At 44.3% G+C, this 13,083-nt stretch overlaps 1 long non-coding RNA gene across 1 annotated transcript in view; it reads right to left on the reverse strand.

Annotated features, from left to right (window-relative positions):
* LOC138846587 (uncharacterized) overlaps positions 1 to 12,680 on the reverse strand; it is a 90,788-nt gene extending 78,108 nt beyond the window's left edge. Inside the window, exons 1-2 of the long non-coding RNA XR_011384115.1 lie at positions 12,339 to 12,680; positions 1,648 to 1,698 (exon numbers count right to left, since the gene is read on the reverse strand). This is a non-coding gene — a long non-coding RNA (uncharacterized lncRNA). The remainder of the gene's footprint in view (positions 1 to 1,647; positions 1,699 to 12,338) is intronic.
* Between the last annotated feature and the right edge of the window lie 403 nt (positions 12,681 to 13,083).

Below are 13,083 nucleotides of genomic sequence, written 5' to 3' on the forward strand. Positions count from 1 at the left end.
TCAGCAGCTGGAAGTTCTCGTTCTCCCTCCTTCTCTCCCCTTCCCTATCACTCTGCCTTTCAAGTAAATAAATCAATCTTTTTAAAAAAGAAAAGGACCTCTACTCCTGTGTTGGATCTTTGAGTTGTTTTGTAAGGAGTAGGTGAGCTTCAGCCAGAAAAAGAAAATGTTTTTTCCTAGTTGGGTTTGTGGACTCCACAATGTGCTGCGAGGGCCCACGAGGCCCTGACGGACTGGTGGAAGACTGCTTCCGTGGTCTGACGGCTCCACACGCCCCACGGTCTAAGTTTCATTTCTGCTGTTCAGTCATATCAAATAGCATATAAAATAGCAACACTAGAACAATTATCCAAAGGAGCAAGGGAGCAATTGTGAGTGACAGAGGATCTAAAATCCTGGTATGTCTGTGTAAAAATGGACAAATTTTAGGCTCACCACCATGTTAACATATAACATCTTAGCTAAATTCCCATCTTGGTTTCTTGTAGGAGTCAAAGAACTAAGACTCCAAAGTTACATCCCCCAGGTTCACTTAGTAACTCTACTTGGCATTTATGCAACTAATAAAACTCCTGGACCTTATTTTTCTCATATGCTAAGTGGGACAGATTAATCTAGCTACTGCACATAACATAAAATTATTCATTATTTTAAGCAAGCACAGTTCTATTGTCTTTCTCCCTCTACTGTACTGTAAACCTCACAAAGAGAGGTATCTGGTCTTCCTCGCTTATGACACAACTGTGTCCTCGGTACCAAAAACCATGTTCAAGGTAGAATAAACAATGCTGATTTTTTTGCATGTATCATATCATTTATTTGAAAATTTTAGCAAGAAAAGCTCATGTGTTACTGATGAATCAAAATACCTACATCTACTGAGGTGATCACCTTTGTCTAGCTTACTTCAGCTCCCAGGCAACAAGGTTTTCTGAGTTCATCTTGTTTTGTCATTAAGCCCTTTAGATCTGAACACTACAGCATAGGGTTACGAATTTCTTCTGTTACAGGCTAACAAAACCTATGAAATTACTTCCAAACAGCCGGAAATACAATGTGGGAAAAATGAGGAGACAGTTGAGAAGTAAGGATTTGAGTTTTCAACATTTATGTTTCCTTTCACTCCTGATAAATATTTAACTTAAATCGAATTTAACTTAATTTGATCACTACTTAACTTTAATAGTCTTCTGTTTATAGTAGTGCTCTCAGCAGATTTTTAGTTAAGAATATTTGGATCTTAAAATACATTAGAACAACACACCTTTCTCCTACTATAAATTTGTAACTCGGTTTTCTTGTGTGATTGTCATATAAATCCAATTTCAGTTGTTTTTCCTTTGTAGAAAAACAGACAACAAGCAGCTAATTTGCATTTAGATTTTACTTGGTGTGATTTTACAGGATGTTAGAAATTGTAGCAGGTAGAAGTCCATGTCCTTAGCCCCAGAACCTGCAACTGTGTTGCTCTACATGGCAAAAAGAAATAAAGGTTGCAGATGAAATGAAGGTTGTTAATCAGCCAAGTTTAGAAGAGAGAGATTATCTTGAATTAGCCAGTTAGGTCTATACAATCACAAAGGTCTTTAAAAGTGTAAGGAGGAGTCAGAAGATGTTAGCATGTTGTGACCTGAGAACTGCGCTCACCTCTGCTGGATATGACGATGCACAGACTGGAGCCTCCACAGGTATGCAATCCTGCTGACAATTTAAAAAATAATTAATTTGAGAGAGAGAGAGAGAGAGAGAGATGCCTCCATCCACTAGTACAATCCCCAGATAGCACACAAGACCGGGACTGTTGAAGCCAAGATCTAGGAACCCAATCCACGTCTCCCATGCGGTTGGCCTGGGCTCACGTACTAGAGCCATCACCTCCTGCTTCCCAGGGTGCTCATTAGCAGGAAGTTGGAATCAGGAGCGGAGCACGGACTGGAACCCAGTCATTTCTGAAATGGACGCCAGGCATTCCAACCGGTAACCATCAGCCCAGACGTCCCCACTTTCAGACACTTTGATTTTAGCCCAGGGAGGCCAATGTCAAACTGGTGAGGGCAAAACCACAGGATAACAGCCTTGTGTCGTTTAAGCCACCAAGTTTGTGGGAATTTGCTACAGCAACAATAGGAAACTCATACAGGCAAGTGACCACTCCTCCATCTAGAAAGGCTGCCATATTGTCTTCTTCTACGCTAGACATCTTTATTTGTGTATAAATCTTCAATCATGCAAACACGAGGAAGAGTCACTTTTTATTGTGCTTTCTTTCTTTTCCATGAAGGCATTTTTTTTTCTAAAAAAGGATGCAAGTATGATACATCCCAAGTATTCCCATCAAAATGGGAGGTGCTCATAAATTAGATGTAATCTTTCCAATTCCCAGCTCTTTTGCAAGAGGCAATGAAGAGAAAAAACCTGAAGCACCCAATGGCACATTGGATTTTGAAAGAATAGGGGAGCACAGTGCCTGCCTTTCCCCGTCAGCAGAGTGGGGGGCTCTAGTACCAGGGGTTCATGCCCATGAATAAGATCAGACCTGAACTGTAGGGAAACAGTAGCTCCCAGAGCAGTATTTTATGTTAAAATCACATTTTCCTGCTTCCTGCTCTCTGCTTCCATGGTGTGAAGAGAACTTGTACTCTCGGCATGTTCCAGCTAGCTGAGACGCTCTGAAGGAGCCAAATGACTCAGCCCCTGGACCACTACCAACGTTTTCAGGATTGAATCCTGCTCTTTTTTTTCTAAGGAACAATGTTTAACTGGCCTCTGTGGCATTGTGTCAACTGACATCACCCTTTAATTGTAGATATGTCACGTTAACCTACCCCCAATATTGAAGGAAGGATCCCAAGGCAGGCTAAACAAGATGATGGAGGCTGCTGGTGCATTTTCCATACCCTCAGCCAACAGGAAGGCCCCTGTAATAAGGATCTGTACATTGTGAGACCTCTCAAGTTGACCTTAAAAAATGCTAAAGCAGGTTAGGTCACATTTGTCAAACAGCAAGCTGGTGTGAAAAACTCTCTGAAGGGAACACCAGTCTGCTTTCATCTATTTTAAGTAACCCTTGTAAATCAGAGAGTGCTCACCACACACCACACTCGATTCACACCAGAAGTGTTTTTATTTCTCCCTGTGATTACAGAGGTACGTGCAATGAATTATAAGACTTTAAATAAGTATTCTCATCCTGTGCTTCGGGATTTTGAAAGCTAATATCTCGCGGAAGATGATGAAGTCATCAGTCCGGTGGACCCTTAGCATGATTCTGTAAAGCAGATCTTGTCCAATCTTGCATTAAGTACAAGGAGACCAGGCATGGATACAAAGAGAGTTGACCTTTGCACAGGTCCTTTATATAACTGTCCATCCAGATCTGGTCTTGAACAAAGGCACTGGTAGGCCCAAAAATAAGACATTCAGTTTCTCTTTTACATGGAGAACAATATGTGCCTTTATTAACTTAAAAAAGTGAGAGTTGATGATTTCTTTCTTCCTTGTGAAAATGATGGAGGGGATTTGCTAGAAGACCCTCCAGGAGGTCTTTTGAGTCTAATTCCCAGAGAATGAAGATTCACAAACTACAGGACGGAGGTGTGGAGAAGACAGTACAACTGAAACATTTCCTCCAATGCTTTGAGTCTTTGGATTTTACCTAAAGAGAATTTAGTTCTGCCACTAATGTGTCCAGATATACCACGTTTATGGGTATATGTATAGAAGAATGTGGGAAGGGAGTCAACTCTAAGTAGAAAACCAAGATGGGGCAAACAAGAGGAGATTATGAGAAAAACATGGACTTAGGGATTGGATTAAAATCAGATGGCAAGAGAGTGGACCAGGAATGCTCAACTTCAGGAGGGTTCTTCAAGCTGTTCAGAGTGTGTTGGACTAATTTCATACAGGTGAGGTTTCTTTTCTCAGTCCTATTTGGATGACTATATGTTAGCTCTGAAGTTTATGGGGTGTGGTCTTCTATTTAGGTATCCATTGGTGAGGTCTGATTGTCTGCATGATCTGCTGCAGTTGGGCACAGCTCTGAACTAAAAGGCGGCGGCCAAAAATAGGGTGAGCATGGAGGAGATGGGGAAGGACTTTTTGAATAAGAACTGAAGATGAATCAAAAGCAGAGACTTTGTGGCTTTTAAACACAGTTCACGTCAGTCCTGTCGATGTCGATGTCATCCTGTTTCCTGGCCTCTCCCTGCTAGTCCCCCAGGGGAATGAGGCACTCTTCTTATAGTTTAGAGATTGTTTAAACACACTAGACATCACATGATGGGAAGCTTGTCATTCTTCATCTCCAACAGAGAAAGCACTGTTCTTTTTATTTTAATAATACTTGTTTCCAAGGCTGGTGTTGTGGTGCAGTGGGTTAAGCTGCCACCTGCAGAGCCAGCACTTCATTACCGGAGTGTCAGCGAGTCCTAGCTGCTTTGCTTTTGATCTAGCTTCCTGCTAATGTGACTAGGAAGGCATCAGAAGATGTCCCAAGTACTTGGTTCCCTGGCACCCATGTGGGAGACCCAGATGGAGTTCCTGGCTCTTACTGTTGGCCTGGCCCAAACCTGGCTTTTGAGGCCATTTGAGCAGTGGACCAGTGGATGGAAGATTCCTTTCTCTTTCTCTTTCTCTCTCTCTCTTTCCTCTCTCTCTCCCTCTCTTCCCCTCCCCCCCCTTCCTCTCCCTCCGTCTGTCCCTCTGCCTTTCAAGTAAATAAGTAAATCTTAAAAAAAAAAAAAAAAAAACAACACTTGAATTCTGGCAAAGTACTAAGCACTCTCCATGAATTACATCATGAATACTCCCTGGTATATCCTTTTCAAAGAATTCCAGCCAATAACTCAGTCATTTAGTGAACACTGTCTCCTATGAACTATAGTTGTATCTGTGTGCCAAAGTGCTAGACGGGGCTAGAGTGTCTACTGTTTGAACTAAGGTTAAATTGGAAAAAGACCTTGATATTCTTTTTTTTTTTTTTTTTTTTTTTTTTGACAGGCAGAGTGGACAGTGAGAGAGAGAGACAGAGAGAAAGGTCTTCCTTTGCCGCTGGTTCACCCTCCAATGGCCGCCGCGGCCGGCGCACCGCGCTGATCCGATGGCAGGAGCCAGGTACTTCTCCTGGTCTCCCATGGGGTGCAGGGCCCAAGCACTTGGGCCATCCTCCACTGCACTCCCTGGCCACAGCAGAGAGCTGGCCTGGAAGAGGGGCAACCGGGACAGAATCCAGCGCCCCGACCGGGACTAGAACCCGGTGTGCCGGCGCCGCAAGGCAGAGGATTAGCCTAGTGAGCCGCGGCGCCAGCCAAGACCTTGATATTCTAATGCTTGTATGCAAAGCTTGTGCTACTTAAGATGTCCTCAGAGTCTCAGGATAAAACGAGGTACTCAGATTGACAGATGATGATCTCTGTACATTTCAAATGAATTGATCAAAAGAAATTATCACCCTCCACCACTGTTAAAATCAATTTACTTATTAAGCTCAGAGATGTTCTTAGAAGAGCTTTGAAAGTGGGGTTCTTGTTGTTTCTACCGGTCAAGGCTTTTGGGCATGAAACTCTACACATCTAAGCTTTGACACACCCTCCCAGGAAGACCTACTAACAGGAAAGCTGTAGAACCATTGTTCAGGAAGATAATGCCTGAAACATGGCTTCCGGAGTCTTTTCCTCCTTCTCCTCTCCCTTCTCTTTTCCTTCCTGCCTTTCCTGCTTTCCTTTCAACTCTTCTTTATTATTCCTCCCATATTTTGTGCCAAAGTTTACTCTTGTCTGTATGCCAGGAAGAACCAAGATAAGCACAATTAAATCAAAGTTAGTTAGGTAGTTACGTTTAATTACATGATGCAAAAATGTTTTCACCAGACTTTGTTTCAGGAAGAACAGGATATTTAGAAAACTTTCTTGGCACGTTCTTGGGATACAAGCTGAGGCCTCCAGGGGGCCCTGATAGGAGCAGCCAGGCTCTGCAGGAGGCAGAGGGAGGAATGTGTTTATTGCTCCTGAACAGAGGACTGGAGATAAGAGACAGCCAGGGCAGGAAGCAAGGAGAGAACCAGCAAGAAAGAGGGGGAGGGGCGTGCAAAGCCAAGGATGGCCATTCCCAGCAGTTTTTGGAAATTTAAATAAAGGCCTGTAGGATAAGCATCAGTTCAGTTTTCAAGTCAGTCAATGAAGCAGAATTGTGTATCCAGGTTGGTCACTGGAGAAGAGCAGAATTCAGGAAGCTGTAGAGAAGCAGAGGAGTGGTCCAATGCAGGAACTCCCGGATTTCTGTGAAATCTTGCAGGGGGGAGGCAGGGGCTTCAGACTGCCTGCCAGGAGCCATGACATTGGGGTCCAAGCCAAGTTGAAAGATCTCTCAGGAATAGAGTGACTGCATAATTTACCAGAAAATGGAAACACTTTTGACAGTTAAAGGGGACACTGGAAATAATGAATGCAAGGACAGCAGGCGTACACTGGGGAGAACCATTGTTCTACCCCAGAAGTCCTCTGCTATCCTGGGGTCACAGTGTGCAGGGGACTCAGAAAGTTTCCCCTAGACCAGGCTCAGATCATTAGGGAGAGAGACAAAGAGAGAGGTTTGACAGCGGCTGGAGAAGGAGTGCAGGAAGTGAATCACACACGTTCAGTTCTCCGAGAAGATCAATGTGTGCGTGCTCAGGTAAAAGAGGCCAGTGGATTCAGTTCTGCAGTTCTGATACTAGTGAAGAGATGCCCAGATAAATTATCACCACTGGTGAAGAAGGAAGAAAGGGAGGGAGAAGAGAACTTGGTCTGAGCTGTTAATTCCTGGCCTGTCTCTCTGGATGACCTGATTGTAAGGCTCAAACCTTTGTCCCCAGTGACACTGTGCAGAACTAAGGGGTGGCTATCAAACAGCTGCTCAATGGTGTGGCAGGCGCTGTGCTATCCTGAGAAGATCTTAGGGCCCCACATCAGTTGGGCCCTGCCCTGCTGTCTTGGGGAAAGCGGTTGGGAGAAAAAGAGTTGTCTGTATGGAAGAAGAGCTTCTTAGAGAGAGAGTTACAGCTTCCATTAACACCTTCTCCCTTTGTTTTCTACCACAAATCCACTAAAAATGTCTATTTCTATTACTATATCATTTAAAGATAGTCAAACAGTATCATGAAATTCACAAGATAACCTTGATGGTATCGTAGATTTATGTGTGAGGGGGTAAAGTGATGCCCAAAAAATAGACAGTTATCCTAACAGTAACTGATACTGAAGGTCAAGGGGAGGTCCCCGATCTCTTGATGGGAGAGATGGTATAGATATTGGTGGTATTATAAATGGGGGGTGAGGAGGGAAAATCCCAGCAATAGGAAAAGACCCTGTACACCCAAACAGGAAAGCTATATCAAATGTCACAATAGAGAATGTTTCAGGCTTGAGAGAAAGATTTGCAACTGGAGTTCTTTTCACATGGGCAAGTTGATAGAGCGTATTCTAGGGGTTATGTTGATCTAAAGTAACAGGGAAGACAGCTGGTCCAAATTGAGTCCTGCCTGCAGAGGCCTTGTAATATGTGTGCATACGAGTGGGAGTCAAAGGATGGGGATGTCATGGGGCAGAGGAATCAAACAAAGACAGGGTGTAAGGCCACAGTTCGTCACTAAGAGTCACCATGTGTTGGAAAGGCCTCCAAACCAGAACAACCATGGTTTAATGCAGCTCAGGACTAAAACTTGGTCTTTGGAATCCTTTATAGGCCTTTTCAAATCTGGAAAAAGTCTGTCACTTTGCATCTGCAAGCAGCCTTCTCGTAAACAGATGACTACCCCTTTGGGCACAGTATATAATTCTTTTGTGTGAGAAAAGTTACCTGGATAGGCCTTTTAGAGGAGCATATATAAAACAGTTACCGCCGAACGTCCTTGGAAGAGACTGGGAAGAACCTTCAAGCTGAATTTAGGTTTTTTGCTCTGCTTCCATGATTAGTGGTTTTTTTGGAGGGTGGAGTAGGGGCTGGACTATTTCTTTCTGCTCAGTGATAGTGAGTCTGACCTAGGCCTACGAACCATAGCTCATCCTTATCGACACTGGCGGATGCTGCTAAAGGCTAAGTGGCAGGAGGAGCTGACCCAGAAGAACATTCCCCCGCTTAGGGAGGTGCTGTGGATATCAGAAGCGGCATCCTGGGCAAAGACAACCTCACGTTGGTAACTCATGGGCAGTTCTTGAACTTGCAATGGCTCTGGCTCGGAGAACTGTCTGAGTAGCAAATAAGCACATTCCAATGACCTACTGGGGTGAGATGTGAGTGTTGGTGGGAGGATGGCGACAGAGATGTGTTTTCTAGAAGTGAATGGAAATCTCCATTGCCAGTCATCCTGGGATGAGGTCACTACTGGAACAGTGATGAAAGGTGGCTCCAACACTTGGATGCAGAGAGCACAGTTTCCCTGCTCTCAGTCCCATGGCGGGCAGGCGGTGACTCTGGGGAGAAGGCATGCCCAAGGCTTTTCCCCAGCTGCTCTCCCTGTTCACAAGGCAGGCTGCCCTGCGAAGACTTCATGAGGAAGAGCCTGTGCGTAAGGATATCTTTCTTCATCCAATTCAGATTCTTGCTTCATTTCAATTACAGCTCCAGCGACACTCAAATCTTCCTCAAAAGAGGAACATCATCAATGGCAAAGTTCTAACCATATGGAGAGGAGGCTTGAGGGAGGCGAGGGCAGCAACCCCCAAACCAGGCCCAGAGTCCAGGTTCTTGGTAGCAGTATCCACCAGAGGAGGGTGAGTAGAGGGCTTGGGAAAATGTAGGAGAGAGGAGGCCGCGAGGCAGTGGCAACACAGGTGCTGGAGGACAGCTGGGCAGCACCACTCCAGATGCACCCGAGAGGAGCAGGGCACTGGCAAGGGTGGCTGAGGCTGTGCAGCTGAGCAAGGGAGACTGCATCCATCCTCAGTCACCAGTTTAGTGACCTCACCTGGACTTCTCGGTCGGAGGTTAGTGCAACCGACAAATTGCAACACCAATGACGATGATATAAAATAGCGACACACTAACAGCAAAGCCGTGACTGCTCTCTTTCAAACAAAAAACAACAAAGGTGCTGGTCATACTAGATGAACAATTGACAAATGCTTCTCCCACTCTTCTCTTGTCTTTCTGAGCTGCCTGTTCCCTGCAAGTGAGTCATTTCACTAGGAATGTTAATGTATTTGACATGTGTCAACATCACCCTGAAAAAAAAAAAAAAGATGCTGGATTGTTTTGCTGGCTCACGCAGCCCGAGGAGGACGGACAATGCACGTGTTTGTCCGGGCCTTGCATTTCCGAGACATATTCAGATCTAACATCTCATGGAATCTTTACATCATCCCAGCAGAGTCCACTCGCCTCCTACGTTCCTGTTGCTGCTCCTTGGCGTTAAAATGTGCTCTCCATAGACTTGTCTTCTTTTTTCTTGAATCAGAAATATGTACGGAGTCCTGACCACAGATTGAGTGTCATATCCAAAATGCTTGGGACTGGATATGTTTCAGATTTTGGATGTTTTTGGATTGGAAATGTTTTTGGATTTTGGGAACACACACACACAAATAATGAGATATTTTAGTGATGAGATCCAAATCTAAACATGAAATGTATTTTATGATTCAGGTTCACCTTATACACATGCCCTGAAGGCTATTTCAGACAATATTCGCGGTGTACCTGTGTTTTGACTGTGACCTATCATATGCAAGAGTTCAGGCGTGGAATTTTCCATGTGTGGCGTCAAGTCTGTTGACAAAAAAATTTTGGATGCTGGATCATTTTGGATTATGGATTTTTGGATTAGAGATGCTCAACCTGTGCATATACCAGATACTGGCAATAAAAGCAAAGTATTAGCAACAACACATGACATTGGTGGTAGAGAGATGACATACAACAACATATTTCAACATATTGGTATTGGCACCAAAAATCATTGTACTTTCTGATTTTTCAGTTTGCTCTTATGTAACAAGCATGACAATGACAGGTAATGCCCTTGGTCATATGTGTGTGCTGGTCATATACTGACTTTGTCTTATTTCCTGGGACACTGATTCCTGATTTCCTTAGGACCTGGCTTCTGGTTGGTTTCAGCCAATGACAGGTGCTGGTGGGAGCAGGAAGGTGGGAGGCAGAGAGTAGCTGTAGTGTTTCTCCTCTCTGGAAGCTTTGACCAGCCTCTCCAGCAAACGCTTGTTTCTCCTTCACAATTCCAGCTCCACCCATGGAGCCTCTGCCACCCCAGCTGCTGTCGCACAGCTCTGAGTTCGCAGTTTTCATAAAGTAGCATTCTTCAGTCTCCAGCCCTGGATCAGGAGACTCCAGCTGTTGCTAATATCTGGGTTGCTTCCTCATACCCTGTTGGCCTTTCATTAAGATCTCCATACTTTATAACATGATATCATTCATGCTACATGTGATTTCCCATATTAAAGTTGTACCATAGGCCGGCGCTGCGGCTCACTAGGCTAATCCTCCGCCTGCGGCGCTGGCACACCAGGTTCTAGTCCCGGTCGGGGCACCGGATTCTGTCCCGGTTGCCCCTCTTCCAGGCCAGCTCTCTGCTGTGGCCAGGGAGTGCAGTGGAGGATGGCCCAAGTGCTTGGGCCCTGCACCCCATGGGAGACCAGGAGAAGTACCTGGCTCCTGCCATCGGATCAGTGCGGTGCGCCAGCCCTGGCGGCCATTGGAGGGTGAACCAATGGCAAAGGAAGACCTTTCTCTCTGTCTCTCTCTCTCACTGTCCACTCTGTCAAAAAAAAAAAAAAAAAAAAAAAGTTGTACCATTGATTCTCTCAGAGTTGAGCCTTCTTTCTAACTACAATGTGACTGATCCAGAACACTGGGGGCAGTAACACAAGTGTAGGACGGGGACTTCAGTGTGCCGCTGTGTAACTGACCTGTGCTTTGTTAGTTCATTTCCTGTTGGCCCAAAAAATGTTCTTCAAATTACTCAGACCCAAAGGTGTTTCTTCACTACAAATTTCAGGGTGTGAGTTTTCTAGTAACATTATTGGCACATGTATCTAATGGTTCTTGACACGAACAAAAACTAAACAGATGCTAAAGGATTTACAGTCCAGAGGTTGCAGGTAGCTGAGAAAAAGTTCACAAGACAATTCTCAAATTTGGTGGAGAACAGCTTGTCCAAACTAAAACCATGACAGCAAATCTTGGTCGAATAACTTCTCTCTCGCATCACGCCATGAGTTCCCTCCACCCAGGTACTTTTCCTTTCTTTCACAAGACAGGCTCTGTTTCCCTCCCAATTCACACGGGAGCTTGGCAAGATGCTTGGATTAGGTGTTCCCTTGTTCTCCAGACTTGTTATGTTTGAGAGAGAATTTGGTCCCAGCCTTAAGGACTTGGCTAAGGGGAAGGCGAGGTCTGGCTTTTCTGGCACTTCAAGACTGCTTGCACCCAGGGAGAAGTGGCTCCCAGGGTGAAAAGGTCAGGAGGCCGCTGGTGGGAGTGTGACCACACCGTGTGCCACTGACACCTGCACACGGCTTACGACTCCAGGAGATGCGGGAGAGGAAAACTGCAGCAGCGCTGAACAGCGAAGACTTGAGTTTCCCAGCTGCTAATGAGAGCGTCTTCCACAGTGAGGCAGACGAAAACTTGGCCAAGAAAATTAGCAATGGGCGTACCTCATAAAACATTTAAGTTCAGGCTCATTTCAATTAAGCTTCTCAGAGCCTCAGGTGTTTGTCCAAAGCTTACCTGAGCCTGAACTCTTGGAACCAACCAAGTTTGCTGAGGCCTGCAAGAACATGCACCTCTGTGCAAAGCTTGGTGATGGTAACCCCTGTCTCCACCCCCATGACATCTCCACCTCCAGTCCCAGAAGGTCCAGCTGAAGACTTTGAAGCTATGGGCATCTGGGTTTTGTTTGAACCAGATATGTCTAAATCCTGAGTAAGAACTCAAAAATGATCTTTCTGTCTCAAAGATCTCACATAATATAGAGTCACAACTTCTCCATTAGACTAGTAATCAGTGAAGGGCATAGCACCAAATTTGGTTCATTCTTTGTTTTTCTAGGCTGAATACTGTGGACTGGTCTAAGCTATGTATAGGGGTCAGGCCAGGCTAAATGGAGTTGGCGTCCTTTTATTTCCTATGGTTATTATAAGCCTTTATCTAATACATTTAATAACAGTGATAATAATAATAATTGACACTAATGGAACCCTTACTCTAAGGTGATGCTAAGCATTTATAAGTGATTATCTCCTTTCATCGTCACAGCTACACTACGTGGTAGTACTACGATTATCTATCTATAAGTACACTAAGAGAGAAGTCTATGGGAGGATATGTCACTTGAGTGCACTTACTTGATTATTAAGTGGCAAGAATTGAACTTGGGTATTCCCGGTTCCAGAGCCCATCCATGCTTCTAACCACTTCACTGGTTGAGTCTTCACTGACATACTTTCCATGAAAAAGAACAAAGCTATCATCTCCACAGATGAATTTGATTCTGTTAATAAGATAATGGGCATGAAAACGCTTCAAGAACTGCAAAGCCTCACAAAAAGGTTAAGAATTAATTATTACAAAGGAATTCTATAGTGTGGGAGGAACAGTAAAAAGGAAAATCAGGGAAAGAAATTGATCATGAAATTAAAAATCATATCTCAGAAGCATATCAATGTAATGATTATGAATTTGTAAAGCTTAAGTATTAAAGGCCTGGGAGGGAGAAATATGGTAAAATAGAGACAAGGATTAATTTGTGGGGAGGTATGAAAATAAGGACAGATCTTTTCTTTCTTTGATTCTGATTTCCACTAGATCATTTGTGCAAATTAAAAAGGGCAAAACGAAGACCATATGAATCTACATTGAGCAGTGGGCACTCAAGACTCTTGTGTGGTTAACCACAGCCCTCCAAGACCAGGCTTGGCACATCAAGACTTTGTCTCTGAAGAGCAGTTGGAGGGAGCTCAAATACTACAAGGCAAATGTCTGTACTTTTTCCTCATGGCCACAGTCTCAGACATTACTCTCACGAAAAGGAAAATCCTGGACTGGAATGGGAGGAAGGATGCAAACTTTGTGTTTTGACCTAAAAAAGGT

Source organism: Oryctolagus cuniculus, chromosome 18 (assembly GCF_964237555.1).
Source record: "Oryctolagus cuniculus chromosome 18, mOryCun1.1, whole genome shotgun sequence".
Taxonomy (NCBI): domain Eukaryota; kingdom Metazoa; phylum Chordata; class Mammalia; order Lagomorpha; family Leporidae; genus Oryctolagus; species Oryctolagus cuniculus.